The 24,575-nt window shown below is 43.9% G+C and overlaps 1 long non-coding RNA gene across 1 annotated transcript in view; it reads right to left on the bottom strand.

The window, feature by feature from the left end:
* The window catches only part of LOC307181183, a 218,579-nt gene that overhangs the window by 349 nt on the left and 193,655 nt on the right, over positions 1 to 24,575 (bottom strand). The gene's annotated exons all lie outside the window — the stretch shown is intronic.

The following is a 24,575-nucleotide window of genomic DNA, read 5'->3' as shown; positions in this document are numbered from 1 at the left end:
ACGCCTAAGAATGTACCTGACTAGTAAGTATCTTAAAACCTATGGATTGCTATGTCTCCAAAAGAGAACCAAGCGTGTGTACAGGGGCATAAACGCAGCAGTGATAGGATTGGAGAGGTTCGGTGAGCAAATGAAGACCCTTTGAAGTCATATTGCATGGTACCCATTACACGGGTCTCAACTCTCCAGGTTTAAGGTATTCTTCCTTCAGCTAAAACATGCATGTGGAACCCAGAGTATGATCAACCATGTGAACGGGAGACGTGTTCAAATATGTCTCAGTTTTCCTCCCCTGGTACTCGGGTGCAACATTCCAGACGCTTTACTAACACTCTCCCGACTTGGAGAGTCAGTCCCTTTAACCTCCTGTTTGGCCCAGTTTGCAATTTCTGCGGAAGATGAACAGGAATAGCGAGAACCAATGAGAGGCTAGCTGGAGGTGTCTGGACGGGCAAATTCAACTCTCATTTCCCACCAGGAAGAGGAATTAACCAAAGGCTCAGCATGCCGGGCCGGAACCAGATTAGGGCCTGAAGCCATCCTGCGGTGTTGCGGCCAGGTCACAAGAAAGCGAGTTGAAGAAAGGAGCTCAGGGGCACTGTAATTCACAAACCTGCAGAGTTATAAATGACAGCTATCGTCCAAAAATAGACTGAAGTAAGGCTGCCAAGAGGACTTGAAAGCGGGGCAGAATTGCAGGAAACCGATTTCAGGAGGTAGACTGGAATTGCATTGAAAGCATAGGAAAAGAGGCAGAACGTCCACAATGATGCACTTGGCCAAAAAGGGCGTATGCGTTTTTTCCTGAATATATTCAGGAAAAAACGCATACGCCCTTTTTGGCCAACCAAGCAAGCTTGCAAAGGAAATCTGCACTACAATGAAGTCTCACTTCCCCCCGGTCAAAAGGGCCATCTGAAAAAAGTGTAAAATCCAGAAAGGCAGGACAGGCCATGGAGAACTGGGAGCCTTGTTATGCTGATGGGCAGGATGTAAATTGCCAAGAACCACTTGGGAGAAGTGTATGGTGTTTCCTGAAACAACTAAAAAACAAAGCAACAGAACCTAGGGCACTTCCACTTATGGTCCTATAGCTTAGGGAAATTAAAATGAAAAAGACACAGCCACCCCAAAGTTTGGAACGGCTCTGTTTACAAGAACCTCGTTTACAGTACAAGTTCAACATCGCAGAAAGTGAAAAATGGATAAAGAAGTTGTGGTATTTACTTACAAAGCAATATCACTCAGCAATGAAATCTCTGTCATCAGGCCCTTAGCAGCACAATGAGTGGATTCAGGTATGATGATTCTAACTGAAATAAGTCACACAGAAAAAGAAACATCATAAGATATCACTAATACACGGAATGTAAACTTGGCTACACAGGAACTGCATTCCAAAACAGAACAGGGTCTCAAATTTAGAAAACCAACTTATGCTTGCTTAAGGGGAAAGGTGAGTTGGGGTGCTGCATAAAACCAGAGATTGAAATGAGCACAGATAAAGTTCCTTAAGCCAAATATGGAATAGACAAGAGCTACTCCTTGCTCAACGAAATGGACTCAAAACCCCATATTAAACGCCTAAGAATGTACCTGACAAGTAAGTATCTTAAAACCTATGGATTGCTATGTCTCCAAAAGAGAATCAAGCGTGTGTACAGGGGCATAAACGCAGCAGTGATAGGATTGGAGAGGTTCGGTGAGCAAATGAAGACCCTTTGAAGTCATATTGCATGGTACCCATTACACGGGTCTCAACTACCCAGGTTTAAGGTATTCTTCCTTCAGCTAAAACATGCATGTGGAACCTAGAGTATGATCAACCATGTGATCGGGAGACGTGTTCAAATATGTCTCAGTTTTCCTCCCCTGGTACTCGGGTGCAACATTCCAGACGCTTTACTAACACTCTCCCGACTTGGAGAGTCAGTCCCTTTAACCTCCTGTTTGGCCCAGTTTGCAATTTCTGCGGAAGATGAACAGGAATAGCGAGAACCAATGAGAGACTAGCTGGAGGTGTCTGGACGGGCAAATTTAACTCTCATTTCCCACCAGGAAGAGGAATTAACCAAAGGCTCAGCGTGCCGTGCCGGAACCAGATTAGGGCCTGAAGCCATCCTGCGGTGTTGCGGCCAGCTCACAAGAAAGCGAGTTGAAGAAAGGAGCTCAGGGGCACTGTAATTCACAAACCTGCAGAGTTATAAATGACAGCTATCGTCCAAAAATAGACTGAAGTAAGGCTGCCAAGAGGACTTGAAAGCGGGGCAGAATTACAGGAAACCGATTTCAGGAGGTAGACTGGAATTGCATTGAAAGCATAGGAAAAGAGGCAGAACGTCCACAATGATGCACTTGGCCAAAAAGGGCGTATGCGTTTTTTCCTGAATATATTCAGGAAAAAACGCATACGCTCTTTTGGCCAACCAAGCAAGCTTGCAAAGGAAATCTGCACTAAAATGGAGTCTCACTTCCCTCTGGTCAAAAGGGCCATCTGAAAAAAGTGTAAAATCCAGAAAGGCAGGACAGGCCATGGAGAACTGGGAGCCTTGTTATGCTGATGGGCGGGATGTAAATTGCCAACAACCACTCGGGAGAAGTGTATGGTGTTTCCTGAAACATCTAAAAAACAAAGCAACAGAACCTAGGGCACTTCCACTTATGGTCCTATAGCTTAGGGAAATTAAAATGAAAAAGACACAGCCACCCCAAAGTTTGGAACGGCTCTGTTTACAAGAACCTCGTTTACAGTACAAGTTCAACATCGCAGAAAGTGAAAAATGGATAAAGAAGTTGTGGTATTTACTTACAAAGCAATATCACGCAGCAATGAAATCTGTGTCATCAGGCCCTTAGCAGCACAATGAGTGGATTCAGGTATGATGATTCTAACTAAAATAAGTCACACAGAAAAAGAAACATCATAAGATATCAGTAATACACGGAATGTAAACTTGGCTACACAGGAACTGAATTACAGAACAGAACAGGGTCTCAAATTTAGAAAACCAACTTATGCTTGCTTAAGGGTAAAGGAAAGATGGGGTGCTGCATAAAACCAGAGATTGAAATGAGCACAGATAAAGTTCCTTAAGCCAAATACGGAATAGACAAGAGCTACTCCTTGCTCAACGAAATGGACTCAACACCGCATATTAAACGCCTAAGAATGTACCTGACTAGTAAGTATCTTAAAACCTATGGATTGCTATGTCTCCGAAAGAGAATCAAGCATGTGTACAGGGGCATAAACGCAGCAGTGATAGGATTGGAGAGGTTCGGTGAGCAAATGAAGACCCTTTGAAGTCATATTGCATGGTACCCATTCCACGGGTTTCAACTACCCAGGTTTTAGGTATTCTTCCTTCAGCTAAAACATGCATGTGGAACCCAAGTATGATCAACCATGTGAACGGGAGACGTGTTCAAATATGTCTCAGTTTTCCTCCCCTGGTACTCGGGTGCAACATTCCAGACGCTTTACTGACACTCTCCCCACTTGGAGAGTCAGCGCCTTTAACCTCCTGTTTGGCCCAGTTTGCAATTTCTGCGGAAGATGAACAGGAATAGCGAGAACCAATGAGAGGCTAGCTGGAGGTGTCTGGACGGGCAAATTTAACTCTCATTTCCCACCAGGAAGAGGAAATAACCAAAGGCTCAGTGTGCCGTGCCGGAACCAGATTAGGGCCTGAAGCCCTCCTGCGGTGTTGCGGCCAGCTCACAAGAAAACGAGTTGAAGAAAGGAGCTCAGGGGCACTGTAATTCACAAACCTGCAGAGTTATAAATGACAGCTATCGTCCAAAAATAGACTGAAGTAAGGCTGCCAAGAGGACTTGAAAGCGGGGCAGAATTGCAGGAAACTGATTTCAGGAGGTAGACTGGAATTGCATTGAAATCATAGGAAAAGAGGCCGAACGTCCACAATGATGCACTTGGCCAAAAAGGGCGTATGCGTTTTTTCCTGAATATATTCAGGAAAAAACGCATACGCCCTTTTTGGCCAACCAAGCAAGCTTGCAAAGGAAATCTGCACTACAATGAAGTCTCACTTCCCCCCGGTCAAAAGGGCCATCTGAAAAAAGTGTAAAATCCAGAAAGGCAGGACAGGCCATGGAGAACTGGGAGCCTTGTTATGCTGATGGGCGGGATGTAAATTGCCAACAACCACTCGGGAGAAGTGTATGGTGTTTCCTGAAACATCTAAAAAACAAAGCAGCAGAACCTAGGGCACTTCCACTTATGGTCCTATAGCTTAGGGAAATTAAAATCAAAAAGACACAGCCACCCCAAAGTTTGGAACGGCTCTGTTTACAAGAACCTCGTTTACAGTACAAGTTCAACATCGCAGAAAGTGAAAAATGGATAAAGAAGTTGTGGTATTTACTTACAAAGCAATATCACTCAGCAATGAAATCTGTGTCATCAGGCCCTTAGCAGCACAATGAGTGGATTCAGGTATGATGATTCTAACTGAAATAAGTCACACAGAAAAAGAAACATCATAAGATATCAGTAATACACGGAATGTAAACTTGGCTACACAGGAACTGAATTACAGAACAGAACAGGGTCTAAAATTTAGAAAACCAACTTATGCTTGCTTAAGGGGAAAGGTGAGTTGGGGTGCTGCATAAAACCAGAGATTGAAATGAGCACAGATAAAGTTCCTTAAGCCAAATATGGAATAGACAAGAGCTACTCCTTGCTCAACGAAATGGACTCAACACCGCATATTAAACGCCTAAGAATGTACCTGACTAGTAAGTATCTTAAAACCTATGGATTGCTATGTCTCCAAAAGAGAATCAAGCATGTGTACAGGGGCATAAACGCAGCAGTGATAGGATTGGAGGGGTTCGGTGAGCAAATGAAGACCCTTTGAAGTCATATTGCATGGTACCCTTTCCACGGGTTTCAACTACCCAGGTTTAAGGTATTCTTCCTTCAGCTAAAACATGCATGTGGAACCTAGAGTATGATCAACCATGTGATCGGGAGACGTGTTCAAATATGTCTCAGTTTTCGTACCCTGGTACTCGGGTGCAACATTCCAGACGCTTTACTAACACTCTCCCGACTTGGAGAGTCAGTCCCTTTAACCTCCTGTTTGGCCCAGTTTGCAATTTCTGCGGAAGATGAACAGGAATAGGGAGAACCAATGAGAGACTAGCTGGAGGTGTCTGGACGGGCAAATTTAACTCTCATTTCCCACCAGGAAGAGGAATTAACCAAAGGCTCAGCGTGCCGTGCCGGAACCAGATTAGGGCCTGAAGCCATCCTGCGGTGTTGCGGCCAGCTCACAAGAAAGCGAGTTGAAGAAAGGAGCTCAGGGGCACTGTAATTCACAAACCTGCAGAGTTATAAATGACAGCTATCGTCCAAAAATAGACTGAAGTAAGGCTGCCAAGAGGACTTGAAAGCGGGGCAGAATTGCAGGAAACCGATTTCAGGAGGTAGACTGGAATTGCATTGAAAGCATACGAAAAGAGGCAGAACGTCCACAATGATGCACTTGGCCAAAAAGGGCGTATGCGTTTTTTCCTGAATATATTCAGGAAAAAACGCATACGCCCTTTTTGGCCAACCAAGCAAGCTTGCAAAGGAAATCTGCACTACAATGAAGTCTCACTTCCCCCCGGTCAAAAGGGCCATCTGAAAAAAGTGTAAAATCCAGAAAGGCAGGACAAGCCATGGAGAACTGGGAGCCTTGTTATGCTGATGGGCGGGATGTAAATTGCCAACAACCACTCGGGAGAAGTGTATGGTGTTTCCTGAAACATCTAAAAAACAAAGCAACAGAACCTAGGGCACTTCCACTTATGGTCCTATAGCTTAGGGAAATTAAAATGAAAAAGACACAGCCACAACAAAGTTTGGAACGGCTCTGTTTACAAGAACCTCGTTTACAGTACAAGTTCAACATCGCAGAAAGTGAAAAATGGATAAAGAAGTTGTGGTATTTACTTACAAAGCAATATCACGCAGCAATGAAATCTGTGTCATCAGGCCCTTAGCAGCACAATGAGTGGATTCAGGTATGATGATTCTAACTGAAATAAGTCACACAGAAAAAGAAACATCATAACATATCAGTAATACACGGAATATAAACTTGGCTACACAGGAACTGAATTACAGAACAGAACAGGGTCTCAAATTTAGAAAACCAACTTATGCTTGCTTAAGGGGAAAGGTGAGTTGGGGTGCTGCATAAAACCAGAGATTGAAATGAGCACAGATAAAGTTCCTTAAGCCAAATATGGAATAGACAAGAGCTACTCCTTGCTCAACGAAATGGACTCAACACCGCATATTAAACGCCTAAGAATGTACCTGACTAGTAAGTATCTTAAAACCTATGGATTGCTATGTCTCCGAAAGAGAATCAAGCATGTGTACAGGGGCATAAACGCAGCAGTGATAGGATTGGAGAGGTTCGGTGAGCAAATGAAGACCCTTTGAAGTCATATTGCATGGTACCCATTCCACGGGTTTCAACTACCCAGGTTTTAGGTATTCTTCATTCAGCTAAAACATGCATGTGGAACCCAAGTATGATCAACCATGTGAACGGGAGACGTGTTCAAATATGTCTCAGTTTTCCTCCCCTGGTACTCGGGTGCAACATTCCAGACGCTTTACTGACACTCTCCCCACTTGGAGAGTCAGCGCCTTTAACCTCCTGTTTGGCCCAGTTTGCAATTTCTGCGGAAGATGAACAGGAATAGCGAGAACCAATGAGAGGCTAGCTGGAGGTGTCTGGACGGGCAAATTTAACTCTCATTTCCCACCAGGAAGAGGAAATAACCAAAGGCTCAGTGTGCCGTGCCGGAACCAGATTAGGGCCTGAAGCCCTCCTGCGGTGTTGCGGCCAGCTCACAAGAAAACGAGTTGAAGAAAGGAGCTCAGGGGCACTGTAATTCACAAACCTGCAGAGTTATAAATGACAGCTATCGTCCAAAAATAGACTGAAGTAAGGCTGCCAAGAGGACTTGAAAGCGGGGCAGAATTGCAGGAAACCGATTTCAGGAGGTAGACTGGAATTGCATTGAAATCATAGGAAAAGAGGCCGAACGTCCACAATGATGCACTTGGCCAAAAAGGGCGTATGCGTTTTTTCCTGAATATATTCAGGAAAAAACGCATACGCCCTTTTTGGCCAACCAAGCAAGCTTGCAAAGGAAATCTGCACTACAATGAAGTCTCACTTCCCCCCGGTCAAAAGGGCCATCTGAAAAAAGTGTAAAATCCAGAAAGGCAGGACAGGCCATGGAGAACTGGGAGCCTTGTTATGCTGATGGGCGGGATGTAAATTGCCAACAACCACTCGGGAGAAGTGTATGGTGTTTCCTGAAACATCTAAAAAACAAAGCAACAGAACCTAGGGCACTTCAACTTATGGTCCTATAGTTTAGGGAAATTAAAATCAAAAAGACACAGCCACCCCAAAATTTGGAACGGCTCTGTTTACAGGAACCTCGTTTACAGTACAAGTTCAACATCGCAGAAAGTGAAAAATGCATAAAGAACTTGTGGTACTTACGTACAATGCAGTATCACTCAGCAATGAAATCTATGTCATCAGGCCCGTAGCAGCATAATGAGTGGATTAAGGTATGATGATTCTAACTGAAATAAGTCACACAGAATAAGAAACATCATAAGATATCACTAATACACGGAATGTAAACTTGGCTACACAAGAACTGCATTCCAAAACAGAACAGGGTCTCAAATTTAGAAAACCAACTTATGCTTGCTTAAGGTGAAAGGTGAGTTGGGGTGCTGCATAAAACCAGAGATTGAAATGAGCACAGATAAAGTTCCTTAAGCCAAATATGGAATAGACAAGAGCTACTCCTTGCTCAACGAAATGGACACAAAACCCCATATTAAACACCTAAGAATGCACCTGACTAGTAAGTATCTTAAAACCTATGGATTGCTATGTCTCCGAAAGAGAATCAAGCATGTGTACAGGGGCATAAACGCAGCAGTGATAGGATTGGAGAGGTTCGTGAGCAAATGAAGACCCTTTGAAGTCATATTGCATGGTACCAATTCCACGGGTTTCAACTACCCAGGTTTAAGGTATTCTTCCTTCATCTAAAACATGCATGTGGAACCTAGAGTATGATCAACCATGTGATCGGGAGACGTGTTCAAATATGTCTCAGTTTTCGTACCCTGGTACTCGGGTGCAACATTCCAGACGCTTTACTAACACTCTCCCCACTTGGAGAGTCAGTCCCTTTAACTTCCTGTTTGGCCCAGTTTGCAATTTATGTGGAAGATGAACAGGAATAGCGAGAACCAATGAAAGACTAGCTGGAGGTGTCTGGATGGGCAAATATAACTCTCATTTCCCACCAGGAAGAGGAATTAACCAAAGGCTCAGCGTGCCGTGCCAGAACCAGATTAGGGCCTGAAGACATCCTGCGGTGTTGCGGCCAGCTCACAAGAAAGCGAGTTGAAGAAAGGAGCTCAGGGGCACTGTAATTCACAAACCTGCAGAGTTATAAATGACAGCTATCGTCCAAAAATAGACTGAAGTAAGGCTGCCAAGAGGACTTGAAAGCGGGGCAGAATTGCAGGAAACCGGTTTCAGGAGGTAGACTGGAATTGCATTGAAAGCATAGGAAAAGAGGCAGAACGTCCACAATGATGCACTTGGCCAAAAAGGGCGTATGCGTTTTTTCCTGAATATATTCAGGAAAAAACGCATACGCCCTTTTCGGCCAACCAAGCAAGCTTGCAAAGGAAATCTGCACTACAATGAAGTCTCACTTCCCCCCGGTCAAAAGGGCCATCTGATAAAAGTGTAAAATCCAGAAAGGCAGGACAGGCCATGGAGAACTGGGAGCCTTGTTATGCTGATGGGCGGGATGTAAATTGCCAAAAACCACTCGGGAGAAGTGTATGGTGTTTCCTGAAACATCTAAAAAACAAAGCAACAGAGCCTAGGGCACTTCCACTTATGGTCCTATAGCTTAGGGAAATTAAAATCAAAAAGACACAGCCACCCCAAAGTTTGGAACGGCTCTGTTTACAAGAACCTCGTTTACAGTACAAGTTCAACATTGCAGAAAGTGAAAAATGGATAAAGAACTTGTGGTACTTACGTACAATGCAGTATCACTCAGCAATGAAATCTATGTCATCAGGCCCGTAGCAGCATAATGAGTGGATTAAGGTACAATAATTCTAACTGAAATAAGTCACACAGAAAAAGAAACATCATAAGATATCACTAATACACGGAATGTAAACTTGGCTACACAAGAACTGCATTCCAAAACAGAACAGGGTCTCAAATTTAGAAAACCAACTTATGCTTGCTTAAGGGGAAAGGTGAGTTGGGGTGTTGCATAAAACCAGAGATTGAAATGAGCACAGATAAAGTTCCTTAAGCCAAATATGGAATAGACAAGAGCTACTCCTTGCTCAACGAAATGGACTCAAAACCCCATATTAAACGCCTAAGAATGTACCTGACTAGTAAGTATCTTAAAACCTATGGATTGCTATGTCTCCAAAAGAGAATCAAGCGTGTGTACAGGGGCATAAACGCAGCAGTGATAGGATTGGAGAGGTTCGGTGAGCAACTGAAGACCCTTTGAAGTCATATTGCATGGTACCCATTACACGGGTCTCAACTCTCCAGGTTTAAGGTATTCTTCCTTCAGCTAAAACATGCATGTGGAACCCAGAGTATGATCAACCATGTGAACGGGAGACGTGTTCAAATATGTCTCAGTTTTCCTCCCCTGGTACTCGGGTGCAACATTCCAGACGCCTTACTAACACTCTCCCCACTTGGAGAGTCAGCCCCTTTAACCTCCTGTTTGGCACAGTTTCCAATTTCTGCGGAAGATGAACAGGAATAGCGAGAACCAAGGAGAGGCTAGCTGGAGATGTCTGGACGGGCAAATTTAACTCTCATTTCCCACCAGGAAGAGGAATTAACCAAAGGCTCAGCGTGCCGTACCGGAACCAGATTAGGGCCTGAAGCCATCCTGCGGTGCTGCGGCCAGCTCAAAAGAAAGCGAGTTGAAGAAAGGAGCTCAGGGGCACTGTAATTCACAAACCTGCAGAGTTATAAATGACAGCTATCGTCCAAAAATAGACTGAAGTAAGGCTGCCAAGAGGACTTGAAAGCGGGGCAGAATTGCAGGAAACTGATTTCAGGAGGTAGACTGGAATTGCATTGAAAGCATAGGAAAAGAGGCAGAACGTCCACAATGATGCACTTGGCCAAAAAGGGCGTATGCGTTTTTTCCTGAATATATTCAGGAAAAAACGCATACGCCCTTTTTGGCCAACCAAGCAAGCTTGCAAAGGAAATCTGCACTACAATGAAGTCTCACTTCCCCCCGGTCAAAAGGGCCATCTGATAAAAGTGTAAAATCCAGAAAGGCAGGACAGGCCATGGAGAACTGGGAGCCTTGTTATGCTGATGGGCGGGATGTAAATTGCCAACAACCACTTGGGAGAAGTGTATGGTGTTTCCTGAAACATCTAAAAAACAAAGCAACAGAACCTAGGGCACTTCCACTTATGTTCCTATAGCTTAGGGAAATTAAAATCAAAAAGACACAGCCACCCCAAAGTTTGGAACGGCTCTGTTTACAAGAACCTCGTTTACAGTACAAGTTCAACATCGCAGAAAGTGAAAAATGGATAAAGAAGTTGTGGTACTTACGTACAATGCAGTATCACTCAGCAATGAAATCTATGTCATCAGGCCCGTAGCAGCATAATGAGTGGATTCAGGTACGATGATTCTAACTGAAATAAGTCACACAGAAAAAGAAACATCATAAGATATCACTAATACACGGAATGTAAACTTGGCTACACAGGAACTGCATTCCAAAACAGAACAGGGTCTAAAATTTAGAAAACCAACTTATGCTTGCTTAAGGTGAAAGGTGAGTTGGGGTGCTGCATAAAACCAGAGATTGAAATGAGCACAGATAAAGTTCCTTAAGCCAAATATGGAATAGACAAGAGCTACTCCTTGCTCAACGAAATGGACACAAAACCCCATATTAAACGCCTAAGAATGCAACTGACTAGTAAGTATCTTAAAACCTATGGATTGCTATGTCTCCGAAAGAGAATCAAGCATGTGTACAGGGGCATAAACGCAGCAGTGATAGGATTGGAGAGGTTCGTGAGCAAATGAAGACCCTTTGAAGTCATATTGCCTGGTACCCATTCCACGGGTTTCAACTACACAGGTTTAAGGTATTCTTCCTTCATCTAAAACATGCATGTGGAACCTAGAGTATGATCAACCATGTGATCGGGAGACGTGTTCAAATATGTCTCAGTTTTCGTACCCTGGTACTCGGGTGCAACATTCCAGACGCTTTACTAACACTCTCCCCACTTGGAGAGTCAGTCCCTTTAACTTCCTGTTTGGCCCAGTTTGCAATTTATGTGGAAGATGAACAGGAATAGCGAGAACCAATGAAAGACTAGCTGGAGGTGTCTGGATGGGCAAATATAACTCTCATTTCCCACCAGGAAGAGGAATTAACCAAAGGCTCAGCGTGCCGTGCCAGAACCAGATTAGGGCCTGAAGACATCCTGCGGTGTTGCGGCCAGCTCACAAGAAAGCGAGTTGAAGAAAGGAGCTCAGGGGCACTGTAATTCACAAACCTGCAGCGTTATAAATGACAGCTATCGTCCAAAAATAGACTGAAGTAAGGCTGCCAAGAGGACTTGAAAGCGGGGCAGAATTGCAGGAAACCGATTTCAGGAGGTAGACTGGAATTGTATTGAAAGCATAGGAAAAGAGGCAGAACGTCCACAATGATGCACTTGGCCAAAAAGGGCGTATGCGTTTTTTCCTGAATATATTCAGGTAAAAACGTATACGCCCTTTTTGGCCAACCAAGCAAGCTTGCGAAGGAAATCTGCACTACAATGAAGTCTCACTTCCCCCCGGTCAAAAGGGCCATCTGAAAAAAGTGTAAAATCCAGAAAGGCAGGACAGGCCATGGAGAACTGGGAGCCTTGTTATGCTGATGGGCGGGATGTAAATTGCCAACAGACACTTGGGAGAAGTGTATGGTGTTTCCTGAAACATCTAAAAAACAAAGCAACAGAGCCTAGGGCACTTCCACTTATGGTCCTATAGCTTAGGGAAATTAAAATCAAAAAGACACAGCCACCCCAAAGTTTGGAACGGCTCTGTTTACAAGAACCTCGTTTACAGTACAAGTTCAACATCGCAGAAAGTGAAAAATGGATAAAGAAGTTGTGGTACTTACGTACAATGCAGTATCACTCAGCAATGAAATCTATGTCATCAGGCCCGTAGCAGCATAATGAGTGGATTCAGGTACGATGATTCTAACTGAAATAAGTCACACAGAAAAAGAAACATCATAAGATATCACTAATACACGGAATGTAAACTTGGCTACACAGGAACTGCATTCCAAAACAGAACAGGGTCTCAAATTTAGAAAACCAACTTATGCTTGCTTAAGGTGAAAGGTGAGTTGGGGTGCTGCATAAAACCAGAGATTGAAATGAGCACAGATAAAGTTCCTTAAGCCACATATGGAATAGACAAGAGCTACTCCTTGCTCAACGAAATGGACACAAAACCCCATATTAAACGCCTAAGAATGCACCTGACTAGTAAGTATCTTAAAACCTATGGATTGCTATGTCTCCGAAAGAGAATCAAGCATGTGTACAGGGGCATAAACGCAGCAGTGATAGGATTGGAGAGGTTCGTGAGCAAATGAAGACCCTTTGAAGTCATATTGCATGGTACCCATTCCACGGGTTTCAACTACCCAGGTTTAAGGTATTCTTCCTTCATCTAAAACATGCATGTGGAACCTAGAGTATGATCAACCATGTGAACGGGAGACGTGTTCAAATATGTCTCAGTTTTCCTCCCCTGGTACTCGGGTGCAACATTCCAGACGCTTTACTAACACTCTCCCCACTTGGAGAGTCAGCGCCTTTAACCTCCTGTTTGGCACAGTTTCCAATTTCTGCGGAAGATGAACAGGAATAGCGAGAACCAATGAGAGGCTAGCTGGAGATGTCTGGACGGGCAAATTTAACTCTCATTTCCCACCAGGAAGAGGAAATAACCAAAGGCTCAGCGTGCCGTACCGGAACCAGATTAGGGCCTGAAGCCATCCTGCGGTGTTGCGGCCAGCTCAAAAGAAAGCGAGTTGAAGAAAGGAGCTCAGGGGCACTGTAATTCACAAACCTGCAGAGTTATAAATGACAGCTATCGTCCAAAAATAGACTGAAGTAAGGCTGCCAAGAGGACTTGAAAGCGGGGCAGAATTGCAGGAAACCGATTTCAGGAGGTAGACTGGAATTGCATTGAAAGCATAGGAAAAGAGGCAGAACGTCCACAATGATGCACTTGGCCAAAAAGCGCGTATGCGTTTTTTCCTGAATATATTCAGGAAAAAACGCATACGCCCTTTTCGGCCAACCAAGCAAGCTTGCAAAGGAAATCTGCACTACAATGAAGTCTCACTTCCCCCCGGTCAAAAGGGCCATCTGAAAAAAGTGTAAAATCCAGAAAGGCAGGACAGGCCATGGAGAACTGGGAGCCTTGTTATGCTGATGGCGGGATGTAAATTGCCAACAACCACTCGGGAGAAGTGTATGGTGTTTCCTGAAACATCTAAAAAACAAAGCAACAGACCCTAGGGCACTTCCACTTATGGGCCTATAGCTTAGGGAAATGAAAATCAAAAAGACACAGCCACCCCAAAGTTTGGAACGGCTCTGTTTACAAGAACCTCGTTTACAGTACAAGTTCAACATCGCAGAAAGTGAAAAATGGATAAAGAACTTGTGGTACTTACGTACAATGCAGTATCACTCAGCAATGAAATCTATGTCATCAGGCCCGTAGCAGCATAATGAGTGGATTCAGGTACGATGATTCTAACTGAAATAAGTCACACAGAAAAAGAAACATCATAAGATATCACTAATACACGGAATGTAAACTTGGCTACACAGGAACTGCATTCCAAAACAGAACAGGGTCTCAAATTTAGAAAACCAACTTATGCTTGCTTAAGGGGAAAGGTGAGTTGGGGTGCTGCATAAAACCAGAGATTGAAATGAGCACAGATAAAGTTCCTTAAGCCACATATGGAATAGACAAGAGCTACTCCTTGCTCAACGAAATGGACACAAAACCCCATATTAAACGCCTAAGAATGCACCTGACTAGTAAGTATCTTAAAACCTATGGATTGCTATGTCTCCGAAAGAGAATCAAGCATGTGTACAGGGGCATAAACGCAGCAGTGATAGGATTGGAGCGGTTCGTGAGCAAATGAAGACCCTTTGAAGTCATATTGCATGGTACCCATTCCACGGGTTTCAACTACCCAGGTTTAAGGTATTCTTCCTTCATCTAAAACATGCATGTGGAACCTAGAGTATGATCAACCATGTGATCGGGAGACGTGTTCAAATATGTCTCAGTTTTCGTACCCTGGTACTCGGGTGCAACATTCCAGACGCTTTACTAACACTCTCCCCACTTGGAGAGTCAGTCCCTTTAACTTCCTGTTTGGCCCAGTTTGCAATTTATGTGGAAGAGGAACAGGAATAGCGATAACCAATGAAAGACTAGCTGGAGGTGTCTGGATGGGCAAATATAACTCTCATTTCCCACCAGGAATAGGAATTAACCAAAGGCTCAGCGTGCCGTGCCAGAACCAGATTAGGGCCTGAAGACATCCTGCGGTGTTGCGGCCAGGTCACAAGAAAGCGAGTTGAAGAAAGGAGCTCAGGGGCACTGTAATTCACAAACCTGCAGAGTTATAAATGACAGCTATCGTCCAAAAATATACTGAAGTAAGGCTGCCAAGAGGACTTGAAAGCGGGGCAGAATTGCAGGAAACCGATTTCAGGAGGTAGACTGGAATTGCATTGAAAGCATAGGAAAAGAGGCAGAACGTCCACAATGATGCACTTGGCCAAAAAGCGCGTATGCGTTTTTTCCTGAATATATTCAGGAAAAAACGCATACGCCCTTTTCGGCCAACCAAGCAAGCTTGCAAAGGAAATCTGCACTACAATGAAGTCTCACTTCCCCCCGGTCAAAAGGGCCATCTGAAAAAAGTGTAAAATCCAGAAAGGCAGGACAGGTCATGGAGAACTGGGAGCCTTGTTATGCTGATGGCGGGATGTAAATTGCCAACAACCACTCGGGAGAAGTGTATGGTGTTTCCTGAAACATCTAAAAAACAAAGCAACAGACCCTAGGGCACTTCCACTTATGGGCCTATAGCTTAGGGAAATGAAAATCAAAAAGACACAGCCACCCCAAAGTTTGGAACGGCTCTGTTTACAAGAACCTCGTTTACAGTACAAGTTCAACATCGCAGAAAGTGAAAAATGGATAAAGAACTTGTGGTACTTACGTACAATGCAGTATCACTCAGCAATGAAATCTATGTCATCAGGCCCGTAGCAGCATAATGAGTGGATTAAGGTACGATAATTCTAACTGAAATAAGTCACACAGAAAAAGAAACATCATAAGATATCACTAATACACGGAATGTAAACTTGGCTACACAAGAACTGCATTCCAAAACAGAACAGGGTCTCAAATTTAGAAAACCAACTTATGCTTGCTTAAGGGGAAAGGTGAGTTGGGGTGCTGCATAAAACCAGAGATTGAAATGAGCACAGATAAAGTTCCTTAAGCCAAATATGGAATAGACAAGAGCTACTCCTTGCTCAACGAAATGGACTCAAAACCCCATATTAAACGCCTAAGAATGTACCTGACTAGTAAGTATCTTAAAACCTATGGATTGCTATGTCTCCAAAAGAGAATCAAGCGTGTGTACAGGGGCATAAACGCAGCAGTGATAGGATTGGAGAGGTTCGGTGAGCAAATGAAGACCCTTTGAAGTCATATTGCATGGTACCCATTACACGGGTCTCAACTCTCCAGGTTTAAGGTATTCTTCCTTCAGCTAAAACATGCATGTGGAACCCAGAGTATGATCAACCATGTGAACGGGAGACGTGTTCAAATATGTCTCAGTTTTCCTCCCCTGGTACTCGGGTGCAACATTCCAGACGCTTTACTAACACTCTCCCCACTTGGAGAGTCAGCGCCTTTAACCTCCTGTTTGGCACAGTTTCCAATTTCTGCGGAAGATGAACAGGAATAGCGAGAACCAATGAGAGGCTAGCTGGAGATGTCTCGACGGGCAAATTTAACTCTCATTTCCCACCAGGAAGAGGAAATAACCAAAGGCTCAGCGTGCCGTACCGGAACCAGATTAGGGCCTGAAGCCATCCTGCGGTGTTGCGGCCAGCTCAAAAGAAAGCGAGTTGAAGAAAGGAGCTCAGGGGCACTGTAATTCACAAACCTGCAGAGTTATAAATGACAGCTATCGTCCAAAAATAGACTGAAGTAAGGCTGCCAAGAGGACTTGAAAGCGGGGCAGAATTGCAGGAATCCGATTTCAGGAGGTAGACTGGAATTGCATTGAAAGCATAGGAAAAGAGGCAGAACGTCCACAATGATGCACTTGGCCAAAAAGGGCGTATGCGTTTTTTCCTGAATATATTCAGGAAAAAACGCATACGCCCTTTTTGGCCAACCAAGCAAGCTTGCGAAGGAAATCTGCACTACAATGAAGTCTCACTTCCCCCCGGTCAAAAGGGCCATCTGAAAAAAGTGTAAAATCCAGAAAGGCAGGACAGGCCATGGAGAACTGGGAGCCTTGTTATGCTGATGGGCGGGATGTAAATTGCCAACAGACACTTGGGAGAAGTGTATGGTGTTTCCTGAAACATCTAAAAAACAATGCAACAGAGCCTAGGGCACTTCCACTTATGGTCCTATAGCTTAGGGAAATTAAAATCAAAAAGACACAGCCACCCCAAAGTTTGGAACGGCTCTGTTTACAAGAACCTCGTTTACAGTACAAGTTCAACATCGCAGAAAGTGAAAAATGGATAAAGAAGTTGTGGTACTTACGTACAATGCAGTATCACTCAGCAATGAAATCTATGTCATCAGGCCCGTAGCAGCATAATGAGTGGATTCAGGTACGATGATTCTAACTGAAATAAGTCACACAGAAAAAGAAACATCATAAGATATCACTAATACACGGAATGTAAACTTGGCTACACAGGAACTGCATTCCAAAACAGAACAGGGTCTCAAATTTAGAAAACCAACTTATGCTTGCTTAAGGTGAAAGGTGAGTTGGGGTGCTGCATAAAACCAGAGATTGAAATGAGCACAGATAAAGTTCCTTAAGCCACATATGGAATAGACAAGAGCTACTCCTTGCTCAAAGAAATGGACACAAAACCCCATATTAAACGCCTAAGAATGCACCTGACTAGTAAGTATCTTAAAACCTATGGATTGCTATGTCTCCGAAAGAGAATCAAGCATGTGTACAGGGGCATAAACGCAGCAGTGATAGGATTGGAGCGGTTCGTGAGCAAATGAAGACCCTTTGAAGTCATATTGCATGGTACCCATTCCACGGGTTTCAACTACCCAGGTTTAAGGTATTCTTCCTTCATCTAAAACATGCATGTGGAACCTAGAGTATGATCAACCATGTGATCGGGAGACGTGTTCAAATATGTCTCAGTTTTCGTACCCTGGTACTCGGGTGCAACATTCCAGACGCTTTACTAACACTCTCCCCACTTGGAGAGTCAGTCCCTTTAACTTCCTGTTTGGCCCAGTTTGCAATTTATGTGGAAGAGGAACAGGAATAGCGAGAACCAATGAAAGACTAGCTGGAGGTGTCTGGATGGGCAAATATAACTCTCATTTCCCACCAGGAATAGGAATTAACCAAAGGCTCAGCGTGCCATGCCAGAACCAGATTAGGGCCTGAAGACATCCTGCGGTGTTGCGGCCAGGTCACAAGAAAGCGAGTTGAAGAAAGGAGCTCAGGGGCACTGTAATTCACAAACCTGCAGAGTTATAAATGACAGCTATCGTCCAAAAATAGACTGAAGTAAGGCTGCCAAGAGGACTTGAAAGCGGGGCAGAATTGCAGGAAACCGATTTCAGGAGGTAGACTGGAATTGCATTGAAAGCATAGGAAAAGAGGCAGAACGTCCACAATGATGCACTTGGCCAAAAAGGGCGTATGCGTTTTTTCCTGAATATATTCAGGAAAAAACGCATACGCCCTTTTCGGCCAACCAAGCAAGCTTGCAAAGGAAATCTGCACTACAATGAAGTCTCACTTCCCCCCGGTCAAAAGGGCCATCTGAAAAAAGTGTAAAATCCAGAAAGGCAGGACAGGCCATGGAGAACTGGGAGCCTTGTTATGCTGATGGCGGGATGTATATTGCCAACAACCACTCGGGAGAAGTGTATGGTGTTTCCTGAAACATCTAAAAAACAAAGCAACAGAGCCTAGGGCACTTCCACTTATGGTCCTATAGCTTAGGGAAATTAAAATCAAAAAGACACAGCCACCCCAAAGTTTGGAACGGCTCTGTTTACAAGAACCTCGTTTACAGTACAAGTTCAACATCGCAGAAAGTGAAAAATGGATAAAGAACTTGTGGTACTTACGTACAATGCAGTATCACTCAGCAATGAAATCTATGTCATCAGGCCCGTAGCAGCATAATGACTGGATTAAGGTACGATAATTCTAACTGAAATAAGTCACACAGAAAAAGAAACATCATAAGATATCACTAATACACGGAATGTAAACTTGGCTACAAAAGAACTGCATTCCAAAACAGAACAGGGTCTCAAATTTAGAAAACCAACTTATGCTTGCTTAAGGGGAAAGGTGAGTTGGGGTGCTGCATAAAACCAGAGATTTAAATGAGCACAGATAAAGTTCCTTAAGCCAAATATGGAATAGACAAGAGCTACTCCTTGCTCAACGAAATGGACTCAAAACCCCATATTAAACGCCTAAGAATGTACCTGACTAGTAACTATCTTAAAACCTATGGATTGCTATGTCTCCAAAAGAGAATCAAGTGTGTGTACAGGGGCATAAACGCAGCAGTGATAGGATTGGAGAGGTTCGTGAGCAAATGAAGACCCTTTGAAGTCATATTGCATGGTACCCATTCCACGGGTTTCAACTACCCAGGTGTAAGGTATTCTTCCTTCAGCTAAAACATGCATGTGGAACCTAGAGTATGATCAACCATGTGATCGGGAGACGTGTTCAAATATGTCTCAGTTTTCGTACCCTGGTACTCGGGTGCAACATTCCAGACGCTTTACTAACACTCTCCCGACTTGGAGAGTCAGTCCCTTTAACCTCCTGTTTGGTCCAGTTTGCAATTTCTGCGGAAGATGAACAGGAATAGCGAGAACCAATGAGAGGCTAGCTGGAGGTGTCTGGACGGGCAAATTTAACTCTCATTTCCCACCAGGAAGAGGAAATAACCAAAGGCTCAGCGTGCCGTACCAGAACCAGATTAGGGCCAGAAGCCATCCTGCGGTGTTGCGGCCAGGTCACAAGAAAGCGAGTTGAAGAAAGGAGCTCAGGGGCACTGTAATTCACAAACCTGCAGAGTTATAAATGACAGCTATCGTCCAAAAACAGACTGAAGTAAGGCTGCCAAGAGGACTTGAAAGCGGGGCAGAATTGCAGGAAACCGATTTCAGGAGGTAGACTGGAATTGCATCGAAAGCATAGGAAAAGAGGCAGAACGTCCACAATGATGCACTTGGCCAAAAAGGGCGTATGCGTTTTTTCCTGAATATATTCAGGAAAAAACGCATACGCCCTTTTTGGCCAACCAAGCAAGCTTGCAAAGGAAATCTGCACTACAATGAAGTCTCACTTCCCCCCGGTCAAAAGGGTCATCTGAAAAAAGGGTAAAATCCAGAAAGGCAGGACAGGACATGGAGAACTGGGAGCCTTGTTATGCTGATGGGCGGGATGTAAATTGCCAACAAACACTCAGGAGAAGTGTATGGTGTTTCCTGAAACATCTAAAAAACAAAGCAACAGAGCCTAGGGCACTTCCACTTATGGTCCTATAGCTTAGGGAATTTAAAATCAAAAAGACACAGCCACCCCAAAGTTTGGAACGGCTCTGTTTACAAGAACCTCGTTTACAGTACAAGTTCAACATCGCAGAAAGTGAAAAATGGATAAAAAAGTTGTGGTATTTACTTACAAAGCAATATCACTCAGCAATGAAATCTGTGTCATCAGGCCCTTAGCAGCACAATGAGTGGATTCAGGTATGATGATTCTAACTGAAATAAGTCACACAGAAAAAGAAACATCATAAGATATCAGTAATACACGGAATGTAAACTTGGCTACACAGGAACTGAATTACAGAACAGAACAGGGTCTCAAATTTAGAAAACCAATTTATGCTTGCTTAAGGGGAAAGGTGAGTTGGGGTGCTGCATAAAACCAGAGATTGAAATGAGCACAGATAAAGTTCCTTAAGCCAAATATGGAATAGACAAGAGCTACTCCTTGCTCAACGAAATGGACTCAACACCCCATATTAAACGGCTAAGAATGTACCTGACTAGTAAGTATCTTAAAACCTATGGATTGCTATGTCTCCGAAAGAGAATCAAGCATGTGTACAGGGGCATAAACGCAGCAGTGATAGGATTGGAGAGGTTCGGTGAGCAAATGAAGACCCTTTGAAGTCATATTGCATGGTACCCATTCCACGGGTTTCAAATACCCAGGTTTAAGGTATTCTTCCTTCAGCTAAAAGATGCATGTGGAACCCAAGTATGATCAACCATGTGAACGGGAGACGTGTTCAAATATGTCTCAGTTTTCCTCCCCTGGTACTCGAGTGCAACATTCCAGACGCTTTACTAACACTCTCCCCACTTGGAGAGTCAGCGCCTTTACCCTCCTGTTTGGCCCAGTTTGCAATTTCTGCGGAAGATGAACAGGAATAGCGAGAACCAATGAGAGACTAGCTGGAGGTGTCTGGATGGGCAAATTTAACTCTCATTTCCCACCAGGAAGAGGAAATAACCAAAGGCTCAGCATGCCGTGCCGGAACCAGATTAGGGCCTGAAGCCATCCTGCGGTGTTGCGGCCAGGTCACAAGAAAGCGAGTTGAAGAAAGGAGCTCAGGGGCACTGTAATTCACAAACCTGCAGAGTTATAAATGACAGCTATCGTCCAAAAATAGACTGAAGTAAGGCTGCCAAGAGGACTTGAAAGCGGGGCAGAATTGCAGGAAACCGATTTCAGGAGGTAGACTGGAATTGCATTGAAAGCATAGGAAAAGAGGCAGAACGTCCACAATGATGCACTTGGCCAAAAAGGGCGTATGCATTTTTTCCTGAATATATTCAGGAAAAAACGCATACGCCCTTTTTGGCCAACCAAGCAAGCTTGCAAAGGAAATCTGCACTACAATGAAGTCTCACTTCCCCCCGGTCAAAAGGGCCATCTGAAAAAAGTGTAAAATCCAGAAAGGCAGGACACGTCATGGAGAACTGGGAGCCTTGTTATGCTGATGGGCGGGATGTAAATTGCCAACAACCACTCTGGAGAAGTGTATGGTGTTTCCTGAAACATCTAAAAAACAAAGCAACAGAGCCTAGGGCACTGCCACTTATGGTCTTATAGCTTAGGGAAATTAAAATCAAAAAGACACAGCCACCCCAATGTTTGGGATGCCTCTGTTTACAAGAACCTCGTTTACAGTACAAGTTCAACATCGCAGAAATTGAAAAATGGATAAAGAGGTTGTGGTATTTACTTACAAAGCAATATCACTCAGCAATGAAATCTGTGTCATCAGGCCCTTAGCAGCACAATGAGTGGATTCAGGTATGATGATTCTAACTGAAATAAGTCACACAGAAAAAGAAACATCATAAGATATCAGTAATACACGGAATGTAAACTTGGCTACACAGGAACTGAATTACAGAACAGAACAGGGTCTCAAATTTAGAAAACCAACTTATGCTTGCTTAAGGGTAAAGGTGAGTTGGGGTGCTGCATAAAACCAGAGATTGAAATGAGCACAGATAAAGTTCCTTAAGCCAAATATGGAATAGACAAGAGCTACTCCTTGCTCAACGAAATGGACTCAAAACCACATATTAAACGCCTAAGAATGTACCTGACTAGTAAGTATCTTAAAACCTATGGATTGCTATGTCTCCAAAAGAGAATCAAGCGTGTGTACAGGGACATAAACGCAGCAGTGATAGGATTGGAGAGGTTCGGTGAGCAAATGAAGACCCTTTGAAGTCATATTGCATGGTACCCATTCCACGGGTTTCAAATACCCAGGTTTAAGGTATTCTTCCTTCAGCTAAAACATGCATGTGGAACCTAGAGTATGATCAACCATGTGATCGGGAGACGTGTTCAAATATGTCTCAGTTTTCGTACCCTGGTACTCGGGTGCAACATTCCAGACGCTTTACTAACACTCTCCCGACTTGGGGAGTCAGTCCCTTTAACCTCCTGTTTGGTCCAGTTTGCAATTTCTGCGGAAGATGAACAGGAATAGCGAGAACCAATGAGAGGCTAGCTGGAGGTGTCTGGACGGGCAAATTTAACTCTCATTTCCCACCAGGAAGAGGAAATAACCAAAGGCTCAGCGTGCCGTACCGGAACCAGATTAGGGCCTGAAGCCATCCTGCGGTGTTGCGGCCAGGTCACAAGAAAGCGAGTTGAAGAAAGGAGCTCAGGGGCACTGTAATTCACAAACCTGCAGAGTTATAAATGACAGCTATCGTCCAAAAACAGACTGAAGTAAGGCTGCCAAGAGGACTTGAAAGCGGGGCAGAATTGCAGGAAACCGATTTCAGGAGGTAGACTGGAATTGCATTGAAAGCATAGGAAAAGAGGCAGAACGTCCACAATGATGCACTTGGCCAAAAAGGGCGTATGCATTTTTTCCTGAATATATTCAGGAAAAAACGCATACGCACTTTTTGGCCAACCAAGCAAGCTTGCAAAGGAAATCTGCACTACAATGAAGTCTCACTTCCCCCCGGTCAAAAGGGCCATCTGAAAAAAGTGTAAAATCCAGAAAGGCAGGACACGTCATGGAGAACTGGGAGCCTTGTTATGCTGATGGGCGGGATGTAAATTGCCAACAACCACTCTGGAGAAGTGTATGGTGTTTCCTGAAACATCTAAAAAACAAAGCAACAGAGCCTAGGGCACTGCCACTTATGGTCTTATAGCTTAGGGAAATTAAAATCAAAAAGACACAGCCACCCCAATGTTTGGGATGCCTCTGTTTACAAGAACCTCGTTTACAGTACAAGTTCAACATCGCAGAAATTGAAAAATGGATAAAGAAGTTGTGGTATTTACTTACAAAGCAATATCACTCAGCAATGAAATCTGTGTCATCAGGCCCTTAGCAGCACAATGAGTGGATTCAGGTATGATGATTCTAACTGAAATAAGTCACACAGAAACAGAAACATCATAAGATATCAGTAATACACGGAATGTAAACTTGGCTACACAGGAACTGAATTACAGAACAGAACAGGGTCTCAAATTTAGAAAACCAATTTATGCTTGCTTAAGGGGAAAGGTGAGTTGGGGTGCTGCATAAAACCAGAGATTGAAATGAGCACAGATAAAGTTCCTTAAGCCAAATATGGAATAGACAAGAGCTACTCCTTGCTCAACGAAATGGACTCAACACCCCATATTAAACGCCTAAGAATGTACCTGACTAGTAAGTATCTTAAAACCTATGGATTGCTATGTCTCCGAAAGAGAATCAAGCATGTGTACAGGGGCATAAACGCAGCAGTGATAGGATTGGAGAGGTGCGGTGAGCAAATGAAGACCCTTTGAAGTCATATTGCATGGTACCCATTCCACGTGTTTCAACTACCCAGGTTTTAGGTATTCTTCCTTCAGCTAAAACATGCATGTGGAACCCAAGTATGATCAAACATGTGAATGGGAGACGTGTTCAAATATGTCTCAGTTTTCCTCCCCTGGTACTCCGGTGCAATATTCCAGACGCTTTACTAACACTCTGCCCACTTGGAAAGTCAGCGCCTTTAACCTCCTGTTTGGCCCAGTTTGCAATTTCTGCGGAAGATGAACAGGAATAGCAAGAACCAATGAGAGGCTAGCTGGAGGTGTCTGGACGGGTAAATTTAACTCTCATTTCCCACCAGGAAGAGGAAATAACCAAAGGCTCATTGTGCCGTGCCGGAACCAGATTAGGGCCTGAAGCCATCCTGCAGTGTTGCGGCCAGCTCAAAAGAAAGCGAGTTGAAGAAAGGAGCTCAGGGGCACTGTAATTCACAAACCTGCAGAGTTATAAATGACAGCTATCGTCCAAAAATAGACTGAAGTAAGGCTGCCAAGAGGACTTGAAAGCGGGGCAGAATTGCAGGAAACCGATTTCAGGAGGTAGACTGGAATTGCATTGAAAGCATAGGAAAAGAGGCCTAACGTCCACAATGATGCACTTGGCCAAAAAGGGCGTATGCGTTTTTTCCTGAATATATTCAGGAAAAAACGCATACGAACATTTTGGCCAACCAAGCAAGCTTGCAAAGGAAATCTGCACTACAATGAAGTCT

Source organism: Stenella coeruleoalba (genome assembly GCF_951394435.1).
Source record: "Stenella coeruleoalba genome assembly, contig: scaffold_140, whole genome shotgun sequence".
Taxonomy (NCBI): Eukaryota; Metazoa; Chordata; class Mammalia; order Artiodactyla; family Delphinidae; genus Stenella; species Stenella coeruleoalba.
Note: the sequence above shows the minus strand (reverse complement) of the source record. Positions and strands in the feature narration are given on the sequence as shown.